We start from the raw sequence: 12,920 nt of genomic DNA, 5'->3' as shown, positions 1-12,920 counted from the left end.
TTGGTGTTTGACCTTCACTGGTTTTTATGCATTTATTCACATATGTAAGTACCTACGGAGATACAGATTCTGCGTGTGGATTATTTGGGTTTTTTTGTATGTAGCACGCTGTATGTATTGTTCTGCGGGATTGTTTTCCCCTTAACATTTCTTGGAGATCTTCTGATGCCAGTACCTGTCAGCAGCTCATTGTTTTCAATGGGGCCATGAAATTTCATAGTATTTATTGGACCATTCTCCGACGGATAGCCATTCAGGGTGTTGCTAATTTTCACATCTGCAGGCAAATGTGCAGTAAACACGTTTGTGCACACAGGTGAGTTTTTCTCTAGGGTCCAGAACTGAAAGGGGGATGAGTAAGCAAAAGGTTATACACACTGAGATTTCAAAGATATTGTCAAATCATCCTCCGAATGGCTATCGGTCTACACTCCCACCAGAAGTGCACAGAGAACCCATATCCCCACACCCTGGACAACTCTTGGATCATCAAAATCTTGGTTGCGTGCTGATGTGAGGGCAAAGGGAAGCAGGAAAGCAAAATACTTAAGAGCCAGCATCACAGAAGATAGGCACCTGACCCTGCAGGTAGTTGGGCCCAACTCCCAAGGAAACACAGTTAACAGAGCAATGTCAAGAGACTTTATTATTTGCAAGTGCAATTAATATCCCCAGAAGAACTGAAGAGGACATTTTATCCATAGAAGACCAAGTTGGGATGAAAATAAAAGTTTCACTACAAAAAAAAATTTGTGTAATGTTTATTTATTTTTGAGACAGAGAGAGAGAGAAAGAGAAAGAGAGCATGAGCAGGGGAGGGGCCGAGAGACACAGAATCCCAAGCAGGCTCCAGGCTCTGAGCTGTCAGCACACAGCCCGACTTGGGGCTTGAACTCATGAACCGTGAGAGCTGAAGTTGGACGCTCAATCGACTGAGCCACCCAGGTGCCCCCCAAAATTTTAAACTCAATAGATGAGAATGGAACAAGCGATGAACAAGTTACTACTTGTAATATCTGGTTAAGGTTTCTATCGAAATGGGCACACAAATGGACAAAGATCTGGAAGATGTGAGGGCAAAATTAAGAGACACGGTTCTCAAAGTCTGAACATTCATCTGGTAAGATTCTCCAAGGAGGCAAGGAAATAATCAAACAAATACTCAATGAATGCTTCTCTGAACTGAAGAAACATTGGTAACAAGAATGAAAGTAGCCCCGTACCTCCACACTGATGGTTTTTTTCACTCGGAAGTTGTCTTATATCAGAGCACAAACACCTTCCTCATCCTTTCAGATGATTACACAGAACTCCCTAGTGGGTGCACTTGTGCATAACGTGCACACCCACACATCATAACTTATTCTTCTGTTAACAAACACTTACATGATTTCCAATAGTCACGATTATTGGAATGGCCCAATGCCTTGTCCATATGTCTTTGCGGACCTGAGTGAAAATTTCTGCAGAATGGATTCCTACGCATACAAGTGTTGCATTATATTTAAGATTTTCATAGCTGCTCCCAAGATGCTCTCTGGAAGGCTACAACGAATAATATATGTGAAATTACTGATTCATCATAGTGTCGTGCATTTCATTTATGCCTGTTTGACTGGCATAAAGTATAGCTTGTATTTCCCTGATGACATGTAAGATTGAACTCTTCATTTATTTACTGGCCATGGTCATATTGTCTTCTGTCAATTATCTATGCTCTTTACCCATTTTTCTATGAGATACATTGCCTTTTCGAAAATTGAGGTTTTTGTTTGTTAAGTAGGCTTCATGCCCATCGCAGAGCCCAGTACGGAGCTTGAATTCAAGACCATGAGAGCAAGACCTGAGCTGAGATCAAGAGTAGGAAGCCTAACCAACTGAGCCACCCAGGCACCCTCTGAAAATTGTTTTAGAGACTTGCTTTGTATTCTTGCTCAGCTCTCTCTGGGTCCTTTTCTACCTGAAGTGTTTCTTTAGCACTAGGACATTTTCTTCTACTATATCTTTTTTTTTCTTTTCCTTCTATCCATTCTCTGTGTTCTCTCCTCTGGAACTCCCATAACAAAGATATGTCAGTGTTGGGGCATCTGGGTGGCTCAGTCGCTTAAGCGTTCCAACTTCAGCTCAAGTCCTGATCTCCCAGTTCATGGGTTCGAGCCCTGAGTCGGGCTGTGTGCTGACAGCTCAGAGCCTGGAGCCTGCTTTGGATTCTGTGTCTCCCTCTCTCTCTGCCCCTCCTCCTCTCACACTCTGTTTCTCTCTTTCTCTCTCTCTCAAAAATAAACATTTAAAAATTCTTACAAAAAGAAAGATATATCAGTATTTGATTCTGTACTTTATACCATGTAGCTTAGTAAATGATGGCACTTTTTCATTTTTTTCTGACACATTTTTGGAAAATCCCTTAGCATGATCTTTCAGCATACTAATTTGGTCTATTTAGCTCATTTATTGAGTTTTTTAAATTTTGGCAATCATGGCTTAATTTCCAGGAACTCAGTATCTTTTTTCAGAGAGGCTTTATTATATTTTTTCTTTTTATTTTTTTAAGCGTATTTATTTTGGGAGAGAGAGTGAGCGCACAAGAGGGGCAGAGACAGAGAGAGGGGGAGAGAGGGCCAACTGAGCCCCCCAGGTGCCCCTATTATAATATGTTTAAATGGATATGGTATTCACTTACCTCTCTCAAGGATATTCATTTGAATTAAAGTTTTCTTCTGTTTCAGGTATTAGTTCTGTTTTCTTGGAGTCAGTTCTATTTTTTATGCTTCTCTCAGGCTCTGGCTTTTCGGAAATGTCTGGCAATTCTCGATTGTCTGTTGACACTTGTAGAGGAACATCTGGGCAGACCATCTGTGTGGTGGCTGGGGAGCACCTCCTTTCCCCCATGAGAATCCCATTTGCCTGGCCAGGAATGCAGTTTGGGATACAGGGGCCAGCCTCAGGTGACTGTGTGCGCGCAGGAGAGCCATGAGTGGACAGCAGGAAAGAACTGCCCTCCGGTCCATTGTCTGCTCACACGTGCACCCAGTGTCTGTTGCCTCTGTTCTGGAACTCTGTGGGGAGAATTCACCTGTGACGGCTGTGCCTTCAGCTCTCCAGCATCGCGGTTTCCTATTCATCTCATCACTGACCTTCTATTGCTTAGAAATTCCTTAATCTTCTGGACGTTGCTCCCACTCCTCCTGACTGTCCACAACCACTCAGACTCTACTCTTGTTTCTGTATTTTTTCTATCATTTCACTGGGATTTGGGGAAGAAGAGGGGTACACAGCAGTGTGTCCTTAGCCACGTCAAACTGTAAGACACTTATTCCACATTCAGAATTATTTCGAGAGACTGGGTTACTGGACGTGGGATTGTTGGAGCAAAGAGCAGGGACATTCTTGAGGTTGTTGATACGTATTTAAAACTATCTTGCTAGACTGAGGAAGGAACTGGCTCTGGCAGAGGGGGAGCTAGGTTCTGAGCCCAGTTCCCTGACTTGTCGGTTGTGTAACCTAAGTGAGTTGGGGAAACTCTCTGGACCTCAGTTTCCTCATTAGTAAAATGGGCCCAGTAATGGTACCAATATTTAAGCATCTTATGAGGACAAACTATGTAAACTATCTTCCCCAGGGCCCAGCCTATAAAATGTGCTTGATGAATGCTTTTAGTCAGCATTGTTTCAAATACGTAATTTGTCAGCATTAAATAATTGTGCATTCAACCAGGTGCTCGGGAAAGCGTTCCCTTTCTTGGTCATTGGCATTTCAAGCTCTGAGATAAATCGCTTCTTGGTTTGGTACCTCCATCTTCAAAGAGAGAAGCCTCCTTCCTACCTGCCTGCCAGTCTGTGAAGTCTTCTGTGAAGATTCGCTGTTACTTGTAAAGCTCTTAGCGATGCGCCGGTGAAAATCCCTGTGTATACTTGGGTTGTTTTCATCAGAATGATGGGTCCAGAAGCCTTGTCCCCGGGTCCAGACTGAGCTTCTACAAGACAATTCCTCCTTCTGAGCTTGGTCAAGTCAAGCGTGCACTCCTGTGGAAGAAAATACCTGGTCTTTATTCTGGGCCAACTTCCAGAAACTTCCAATTTCTTCCTCAGCTGGGATATTGGGTCTTACGACTCCTCTCACTATTCGGCAACTTCCTAATCAGAAATGGCTAGCAAAGCTACTCCAGTGGGGCAGGCTGAGCCCTCACCACGGCCACATGTGGGTCCAGGCCCAGGAAGGCAGGAACCGGAGTTTATGCCCAGCCTACAGGAAGGGCTGGCGACAGCTCTTGCTAGAACCTCAGAAGTCACTGGCCCAGGGGTGCAGAGCCCTGGGGGGTAGGTGTCAGGAAGCATGAGGGGTAAGAATATTCACAAATAAACCAGCTCAGTGACAAAGAGAGCGAGAAGTCTGTGCTTGTAGAACCCAGGCGGGCAGGGTGCAGCGGCGAACCAGGGACCAGCTCCATGAAAGTTCCCTGAGACAGACTCCAGCTGAGGCAAAGTGAGGGGTGGGATGGGAGGGGCAGGAAGGGGAGAGCTCACCTGAAGAAATGACAGAAATGTTGTAGAGCAACCACAAGACCCGCAGCATTTTATTTTTGTTTTGACCCAGGAAGCGGTAAGCAAACAGATAAAAAACCAAAGTGCTGGGCATGAACTTGACCAGGAGCGGGCCTTTGCACAGTAAGAGGAGTCGCTCTGAGAATCTCTTCCTTTCTCCCTCTTTCCCGCCCCATTCACAGCAGGCCTGTGGCCACCAAGCTGGAGAGCGGCTGGGTGGTGGCTAAATCTTCCCCTTGACATCTTGCCGTGAGATAGGAGACACTCAGAAAGGCTGGGTAATTCAGTCAAGGTCCTACAGTGAGGAAGGCAGAGGCTGGAATCAAAGCCAGGCAGCTCCCCACGTTTCTGCACGGTAGAGGTTAAACAACCTTAGAAGCTCTGGAAAGAGTAGGATGTAAAGTTCCCAGAGGGTTCTCAAGCACCGCAGCGTGCGCTCAAGGACAGAAAGTCCTAGTTAGGGCTCGGCTGGAGGGCAGGGAAGGATTACAGAGCTGCCTAGGCAGCAGCGGCCCTGGGGACACGAATGCTGGTCCCCTGCCCCCAGCAAACCTCAAATTCTCGCATCAGGGGAGATTGGATAGAAAAAGGCAGGAGTGACTCTTAAATGCTTTGGGGACTCCCTGCTCAGTCCCAGAATCTCTCGCGGGCCTCTCCCCAAATGCAGAGGACACCCTCTCTCTCCTTTTGTTTTCAGGGCTAGGGTTCTCGGGCTCCTCACGCAACCCCCCGGGGACTCACTCCTCTCAGATCTGAATCCTCAGTACAAGCACTTCTTTCGGAGAGAGAGCCTAATCTCTTTCTGACTCCAAGTCAAATACCTGCTAAGTTCAGAAACAGGAAATGCGTGACTATAATCTCTCAATGGAAAAAAATTTTTCTTTCAACGCCTCATCTGCAGAACGGAGATTCTACTCAACCGTAAAAAGAAGAGGGAGGACTCCCATTATAATGGGAGTTACTCCGTAACTCAGTATGGACAAGATTCACAGCGAAGCAATACAGGAAGGTGCTAAGGGGCATACAGAGCAGGCCTTGGGTGTGTCAAATTCTCCCAAGGGACACTCAGGCACCTGGTAATATTAGCTGCCACCCGGAGGGAAAACAGGGTGGTTTGGAGAAGATTTTTCACTAGAGAGTCTTGTAGAGCTTTTGACTTTTATGCCATGGGATTTTATTACTTTTTCAAAGATCAAATAAAAATTTGAAGAAGAATAGTTTATCATGTGGTACTCAGTGAAAACACTCTTCTCATAGATAGTAAAACCTTGGTTTGCGAGCATAATTCGTTCCAGAAACATCCTTGTCATCCAAAGCACTCGTATATCAAAGCAAATTGGTTCGGTTGTGATCATGTGAGCTTCAGCGTCACCTACGACTCATACTGCAAGACATCACTCGTTTATCAAGTTAAAATTCATTAGTCCGCTAGTCTTGTTTATCTGCTAGTTTATCAAGTTAAAATTCAAATGTCCGCTAGTCTTGCAGAATAAGGCTTTACTGTATATCCTTCCAGATTTTATTTTACATGTGCACACACACATGCAGACACACACACACACACACGTGTTCTGTTTCTATAAACCTGAGATCATGTTGTAATGAATTATAACCTGCTTTCCACCCCCCCCCCTTCACTATATTGTGGATAACTTTCCATATCCATGTATACAAATTGCATTAATTTAAGTAGCTGCAAAGTAACCCACTGCGTTCTTTTATCATATTATTTTAAACTAATCCCTTATAATTTTTAACAGCTTTATTGACACTCACATACCATAAACCTCACCTACTTAAAATGTACAACTCAGTGTGTATTCTGAGTTGTGCAACCATCACCAGTATCTGATTTGAGGACATTTTCATCCCCCCAGAGAGAAGCCCATTAGTAGTCACTCCCCACCCTTCCTCCTCTCCCAGTTCTGGCGACCACTCATCTACTTTCTGTCTCTGTGGGTTTTCCTATTCTGGACACTTCCTATAAACCGAACCATACAATATAGGGCCTTTTGCGTCTGGCTTCTTCTGCATTGCATGAAGTTTTCAAGGTTCATCCCTGTGGTAACATGAATAAGTACTTCATTCCTTTTTATTGGCAAATAATATTCCATTGTGTGGATATTCCAGTCTTTCACCCAGTCATCAGTTGCCGGACACTTGGGTTTTTTTCAATTTTGAGTACTATAAATAATGCTGATATGAACAGTTGTGCACACGTTTTTGTGTAAACATACGTCTTCGATACTGGGGGGTAGATTGGCTGGTCATATGGAAATAACACGTTTAACGTTTTAGGAACTGCCAGCTGTTTTCCAGAGCGGCCACCCCATCGGCGGGGGATGAGGGTTCCGACTTCTCTCCGTCTTCCCCCACACTTACCGTCTCTGCTCTTGATTCTAGCCATCCTAGTGCCCGTGAAGTGATGTCATTATGGTTTCGATTCACGTTTCTCCAACGGCTAGTGACGACCGAGGTGTTGCACGTGTTTTTGTGTGCTTCCTAGCCATTTGTCTCCTTTTGGAAAAATGTCTACTCTGATCTTTGTTCACCTCCAAAGTGGGTTATTTGTCTTTTTATTAGTAAGGTGCGAGAGTTCTTACACATTCGGGATACGAGTCCCTCATCAGATAGACGACCGGCAAATTGGTTTTCCTATTCTGTGGGTCGTCTTCTCATTTCATAGTAGTACCATTTGGAACAAAACAAGTTTTGAACTTGATGGAGCCCCAGCTGACCTAGCTTCACTTTCATAAACTGTGCTTTTTGTGTCGTGGGTAAGAAACTATTGCTTAACCCAAAGTCACAAAGATCTACTCCTAGGTTTTCTTCTAAGAGTTGTATAGTTTCAGCTGTTACATGTAGGTCTATCATTCATTCTGAGTTAATCTTTATGTAAGATGTGAGGTACGGGCCCACACTCATTCTTTCGCATGCGGCCCTCGGCTGTCCTGGCACCATTTGTTGAAAAGACTGTTCCTGCCCACTGAGTTGTCAACAGACCCTTGTTGAAAATCAATTGAGCAGAAGGGAAAGGGCTTATCTCTAGACTGTTGATTCCATTTTATTGATCTAATTGTTCTTATGCTGAATTCTTACTGGCTTGATGACTGTAGCTTTATAGTAAGTTTTGAAACGAGATGGATACGTGACTCCTTCAGCTTCTTTTTCCGATTCAAAATTATTTTGGCTATTCTGGGTTCCTTGTATTTCCAGAGGATGTTTAGGATCAGCCTGTGAAATTCTGCAAAAGAGCAAGCTAGGATTTTGATGTGTATGGCACGGAATCAATCTTTTTTTTTTTTTAATTTTTTAAATGTTTTTAATTTTATTTTTGAGAGAGCGAGAGCAGGGGAGGGGCAGACAGAATCTGAAACAGGCTCCAGGCTCTGAGCTGTCAGCACGGAGCCGACGTGGGGCTCGAACCCACGAACCGTGAGATCATGACCTGAGCTGAAGTCGGATGCTCAACCGACTGAGCCACCCAGGCGCCACCTGCACTGAATCAATCTTAGAACGCTTCGGGATCAGGTTAATACTGGTCTCATTTAATGAGTTCGGAAATGTTCCTTCCTCTTCTGGTTTCTGGAAGACTTTGTGAAGGATCGATATTTATTCTTTAAATATTTGTATAATTCACCGTGAAGACATACGGGCCTGAGCTTTTCCTTGAGGGGGGTTCTTAAATGACTAATTCAGTCTCTCCGTTGGACATAAGTCTGTGCAGAAAGTCTATTTCTTCTTGAGTCCAATTTTATAGTCTGTGCCGTTCTATCAACTCATTCATCTCACCTAGGGTATCTAATTTGTGGGCGTTCTATTGTTCATAGTAGTCCCTTAAAAACTCTTGTTTTTGTAAGGTCAGGAGTAAAGTCTTACTTTCATTCCCAATTTTTTTCTTTTCTTTTTAAAATTTTTTTAATGTTTATTTATTTTTGAGAGAGAGAGACATGGTGCGAGAAGAGGAGGGGCAGAGAGAGGGAGACACGGAATCCGAAGCAGCCTCCAGGCTCCCAGCTGTCAGCACAGAGCCCAACACAGGGCTCGAACCCACAAACTGCGAAATCATGACCCGAGCCGAAGTCAGACGCTTAACCGACTGAGCCACCAGGCACCCCCCATTCCCAATTTTTGCTCTTTTTGGTCATGTTATTGTCCCTGTCCATTCCTCTCTCCTCTCCCCCAACCCAGTGTAGGGCCTCCTTTGGAAGGTTCCATCCCATTAATCGCCTTGTAAACCAACATAGCGACGTGCCAGTGGAAACTGTCTTAGAGCAACACAGAACTGGTAGAACCCTACCCAAAACATCTTAGTGCAACCGGGTACTGCAGCCTCAGCGTCAGGGATGCCACCGCTCTGGACAGCTGCTCGCACAGTCCCATTTCTGGGGGTTGGCATGGATAATACTCTCATCATAACAAGAACGAGTTTTTCTGCTTCAGAATGCGCTTAGAACCACGGATCTCGTCCACCCCACCCCGAGCTATTTGTTAGCTCTTTCCTTCTCGAGACTGAGCAATGAGGGTTGAACCCGGATTATCTAAGGGGCACAGGACAGTCCGCAGCAGCCCTGCCCAGGCACAGCTCTGGCCCTGAGTCACCGTGGGGACAAAGTGCAGGACCCTGACTCGCCTGCTCAGCGCGAGCTCCGTCACAAGGCCCCGCCTCCTGCAGAAGTGAGACACCCGGGGGACCCAGGCTCCCATTCTGGCTCTCCCCCTGGAGACCAGGAAGACATCTTAAGGCAGCCACCTCTCCTCTTGTGGAGCCAGCATTGTCAACGTGAAGAAAGGCTTGCTTGACCAGCTGGCCTGAAGGCCGGTCCAGCCCAGCCACTTATGATTAGGTTACCAGTGAGCATGTGGGCTTTGCTTGAGCTCTCTGAGCCTCGGTGCCAGGGGCCTCGGGGCCTACCGAGCACCTGCCAGGCTGTTCGCCTCCCTGGGAAGGGTGAGAAGACGGGCCAGGGACTCTCAGGGTCTTGCTCCTGCACTGGGTCAGGGGAGGGGAAGTCACACCTCTCCCCGGTGCGACACCCAGAGCTCATGACTCCCAGGGCCCGCTCTGCCATCTACTCACCCTGAGGCGCCAGGAGGACGAGCTCCCCAACCTCCGAACGTCAGTTTGTTCATTTTTCAAAAATGTTTATTTATTTAGAGAGAGTGTGCAAGCTGGGGAGGGGTGGGGAGGCGGAAAGAGAGAGAGAGACAATCCCAAGCAGGCTCCATGCCATGAGCTCAGAGCCCTATGCGGGGCTCGAATCTACAAACCGTGAGATCATATCCTGAGCCAAGATCAAGAGTCAGACGCTTAACTGACTGAGCCACCCGGGCGCCCCAGGTGGTTCATTTCAAAACCGGAGATAACAGTACCTACCACTCCCCGTACCGGGAGGGGGAAGATTACACTTCATCTGATAAGCACCAGCCAGCACATGCTAAGAATTCATTTCTGATCGTCAGGAGTCACTGCTCCGCTCGTACCTGTTCTCTTTCATTGTGAGAAGCACCCACCGCCCCTCCACCCTGTTTCAAGTAAAGGGCATACCAAAGCTTCGGTAAATTTGGTCTTATTTGAGGCCAAGCAGAGGTGGCTTTGGTGCGACGGGACGAAGGTTCAGACTGGGTCCTGTTTTACTCGAACTGCCTCCTCCTTCGGCTGATAACATAATCTCGCTGCCTGATTCTCCTCACATCACCGGAGCCCAGGCTGCAAGCTAAAATCAGAACGAGCCTGAGGTTGCCGAGTCAACTGGACATTCTGCCACTGTGATGTCACCAGGGGTCCCGGCCTCGGGAGCCGAGGAACCCAGCGTGCCGTGTGGTCGTGCGGACCCCTGTCCCCCCCCCTCGCTGGCCCTGGGACCCGGGGCGTGGGAGGGAAGCAAGCGAGCCAGTGCTCGGAGAGCAGCCCCCTGCGGCCCCACAGCCGGGACCCCACAAACATCGCCACTTCGCCTCCACGAGGTCAAGGCCGCCTTCACGTAACCACTTCCGGAAGGCAAAGCGGCTTCCGGAGAGGTCAGGGGCTGTACCCGGGTGCCCGCGCCGAGCGGAGCTGGCAGGGAGCGCAGCCACAAGGGGCAGAGCACCGTTCTGAGCCACGCTTCCGTCTTGATTCGAAGGAGAATCTTTAATAATATATAGATTTTAAGCGACCGAAGCTCTTGCCAAATCCTAGCATAAAGCGGATTTTTACAGCTGGGATGATAAATCCCTGAAAGGCGGCGCTTACCATGGAAACGCTGACACAGCCTTTCATTCCCCTTCACAGTGATTAAAATCCTCATTTCAATTTGTTTTTCTTTATTTGGGGCTGGAGTCATTTGCAAGCCCAGGAATAGTGTCGCGCGGATGGAAAACTAAATGCTGCCCCCTGTCGGAAATAAGGCGGAACTGTTCTTAGGCGGCGGGAGTGCGGCAAATCTTGGTAGAATTATGGAAACCCAAGGAAAACCGGCTTTCTTAGGAATCGCCTTGCCAGGAAGGCAACTCCTGCAGGGCTTGCCTCGTTCTCCTAGGGAAAGTGAGGCAGGGAAGGGAAGGGAAAGCAGCTAATAACGGGTGCGGTGTCAGACCAGGGGCCGCTCTGGGCAGCTGGACATTCAGCCACCTGGGGGAGCTGGCAGCCAGCGTGGCTCTGCACCTTGGCCACCCCGCCCGCCCGCCCGAGGAGCAGGGGTGGGGGTGGGGGCCCTCACCGGTCGCAGGCTGCGCCGCGTCCGTTCTTATGCACCCCTGGCCTGCTGGCCACGGCCGGCTCCAGTGGCCAGAGGAGGTCCTCGGGCAGAGGGAGGGCCAGACCTTGCTCGGCCCGAGTGCATAGGGCACCAGTGACCTGTCTGCTGCACCTGCTCTCCACTATGCCTTGTATTCTCCTCTGGGCTGTTCCACTTGCAGGAAAATTTTATGCTCCAATCCGGGCTCGTGTGCCCTCTGTTGACTCAAGGCCTGTAGTCTCTGCTGAACCAAAAGCTCAGTAATCCTACTCACCAAATGTCCAGGAATGCCTTTCTGCTTCCCGGATCTCTTCATTAATAACAAAGAAACAAAAAAACAAAACACAAAAAACAAAAGAAACCACCACCACCAGCAACAAAAACCCATAATGGATCCAGCCCCACTTCCTAATATACCAGCGAGATTCCAGCAGATTTCCCGGTCTGAGAGCTGACAGGGTCTCAAGCGTCCCCACTAAACAAGACTTCAGGCAATTGCGCAGACCCCATTTGCACAGGACCTAATGACACTCAAGCATTGCCCTGGTTTTACACACAGCCAGCGCTTTGGAATAGGGTTTTCAAAGTGTCTTCCATGGGTAATCAGTGGGCAGAGATGCTTCTCCCAAGAAAGGCTCAGCGACTGAATAAGGTTGATAACATTGCCAGCTACAGCACCCCTTTAAAGTCATAACATTCCTCATTACTAAAGGCTCTAAGAAGTCTCAAAGGGGAGAAATCCAATTAACTTTCACTCACTGTTTCCCAACTTACTTCCTCACCAGAACAATTTTTACAGAATACCCATGGTCACCCTGTAACACAGCAGGCCATGCCACACAGAAAATGCCTTGCCTTCTCTCTGTCCTTTTTAGTTTTCTCTTACAGGGTTTTAGAAATCTTTTCATTATTGAAGCGGTTCATTGTAGAAAACTGGAAATGTGCAAATAAGCAAAAAGGCGGGAAAAAGCTTTGAGACATACTTCCCATGGGCGTTTGGGACTGGACGGGCCCGTGCTGGGGTTGTAATGTTCCTTTGGGAGAAGGGAAATTTTGTTGTCACAGGAGCCGACCTGTCCCCCGGACCGCGTTCCACGTTATGACCCCTGATTTGAAGCAGCAGGCTTCGTAAAATAAAGCACACGTTTCAGCCGGCAGTGGCCAAAGAGTCCTTTTGAGTGCGTTCCCAACCCCAGGTGGAGGGAAATTCCTGAGCCATGTTGTGGCTTTTACAGGGAGCAGCAGGCCAGGAAAATAAACAAGTTGGTAGGAGGAGAAAAGCATTAGGTATGATGATTTCTCAACCATGTGAAAATATTTGTCCTAAAAAAGACGGGAAAGAAATACACCCAAAATTAGGCAGATTATCTCTAGAAGACGGGCTCAAAGGCGGCTTACGTTCTTTGCTGTTATAAGAACTTAAAAATAGGTGTTTTTAGGGGTGCCTGGGTGGCTCAGTCGGTTAAGCATCCGAGTCTTTTGGGTCAGGTCATGATCTCACAGTTTGTGAGTTCAAGCCCTGCATTGGGTTTATGCTGTCAGGGCAGAGCCTGCTTGGGATTCTCTCTCTCCTCTCTCTCTCTCTCTCTCTCTCTCTGCCCCTCCCCCACTTGCTGGTGCATGTGCTCACTCTCTCTCAAAACGTTTGTCTTTGAGAGAG

General features: G+C 47.4%; 1 long non-coding RNA gene across 3 annotated transcripts; it reads right to left on the bottom strand.

Annotated features, from left to right (window-relative positions):
* Positions 1-1,416: 1,416 nt before the first annotated feature.
* LOC128315349 (uncharacterized) lies at positions 1,417-10,401 on the bottom strand. 3 transcript variants are annotated; one of them, XR_008298110.1, is made up of 4 exons: positions 10,090-10,398; positions 3,823-4,022; positions 2,681-3,244; positions 1,417-1,545 (listed from the first exon to the last, which is right to left on the bottom strand). It is a non-coding gene; the product is annotated as an uncharacterized LOC128315349 (long non-coding RNA). The 3 variants fall into 3 exon arrangements; XR_008298108.1 differs by having other exon boundaries at positions 2,681-4,022; positions 10,090-10,401; XR_008298109.1 differs by lacking the exon at positions 10,090-10,398 and adding an exon at positions 4,524-9,038 and having other exon boundaries at positions 2,681-4,022.
* Between the last annotated feature and the right edge of the window lie 2,519 nt (positions 10,402-12,920).

The sequence above is a fragment of the Acinonyx jubatus genome, chromosome C2, assembly GCF_027475565.1.
Source record: "Acinonyx jubatus isolate Ajub_Pintada_27869175 chromosome C2, VMU_Ajub_asm_v1.0, whole genome shotgun sequence".
Lineage (NCBI taxonomy): Eukaryota > Metazoa > Chordata > Mammalia > Carnivora > Felidae > Acinonyx > Acinonyx jubatus.
The sequence above is the reverse complement of the archived record's forward strand: the minus strand, read 5'-3'. Positions and strand labels throughout refer to the sequence as shown.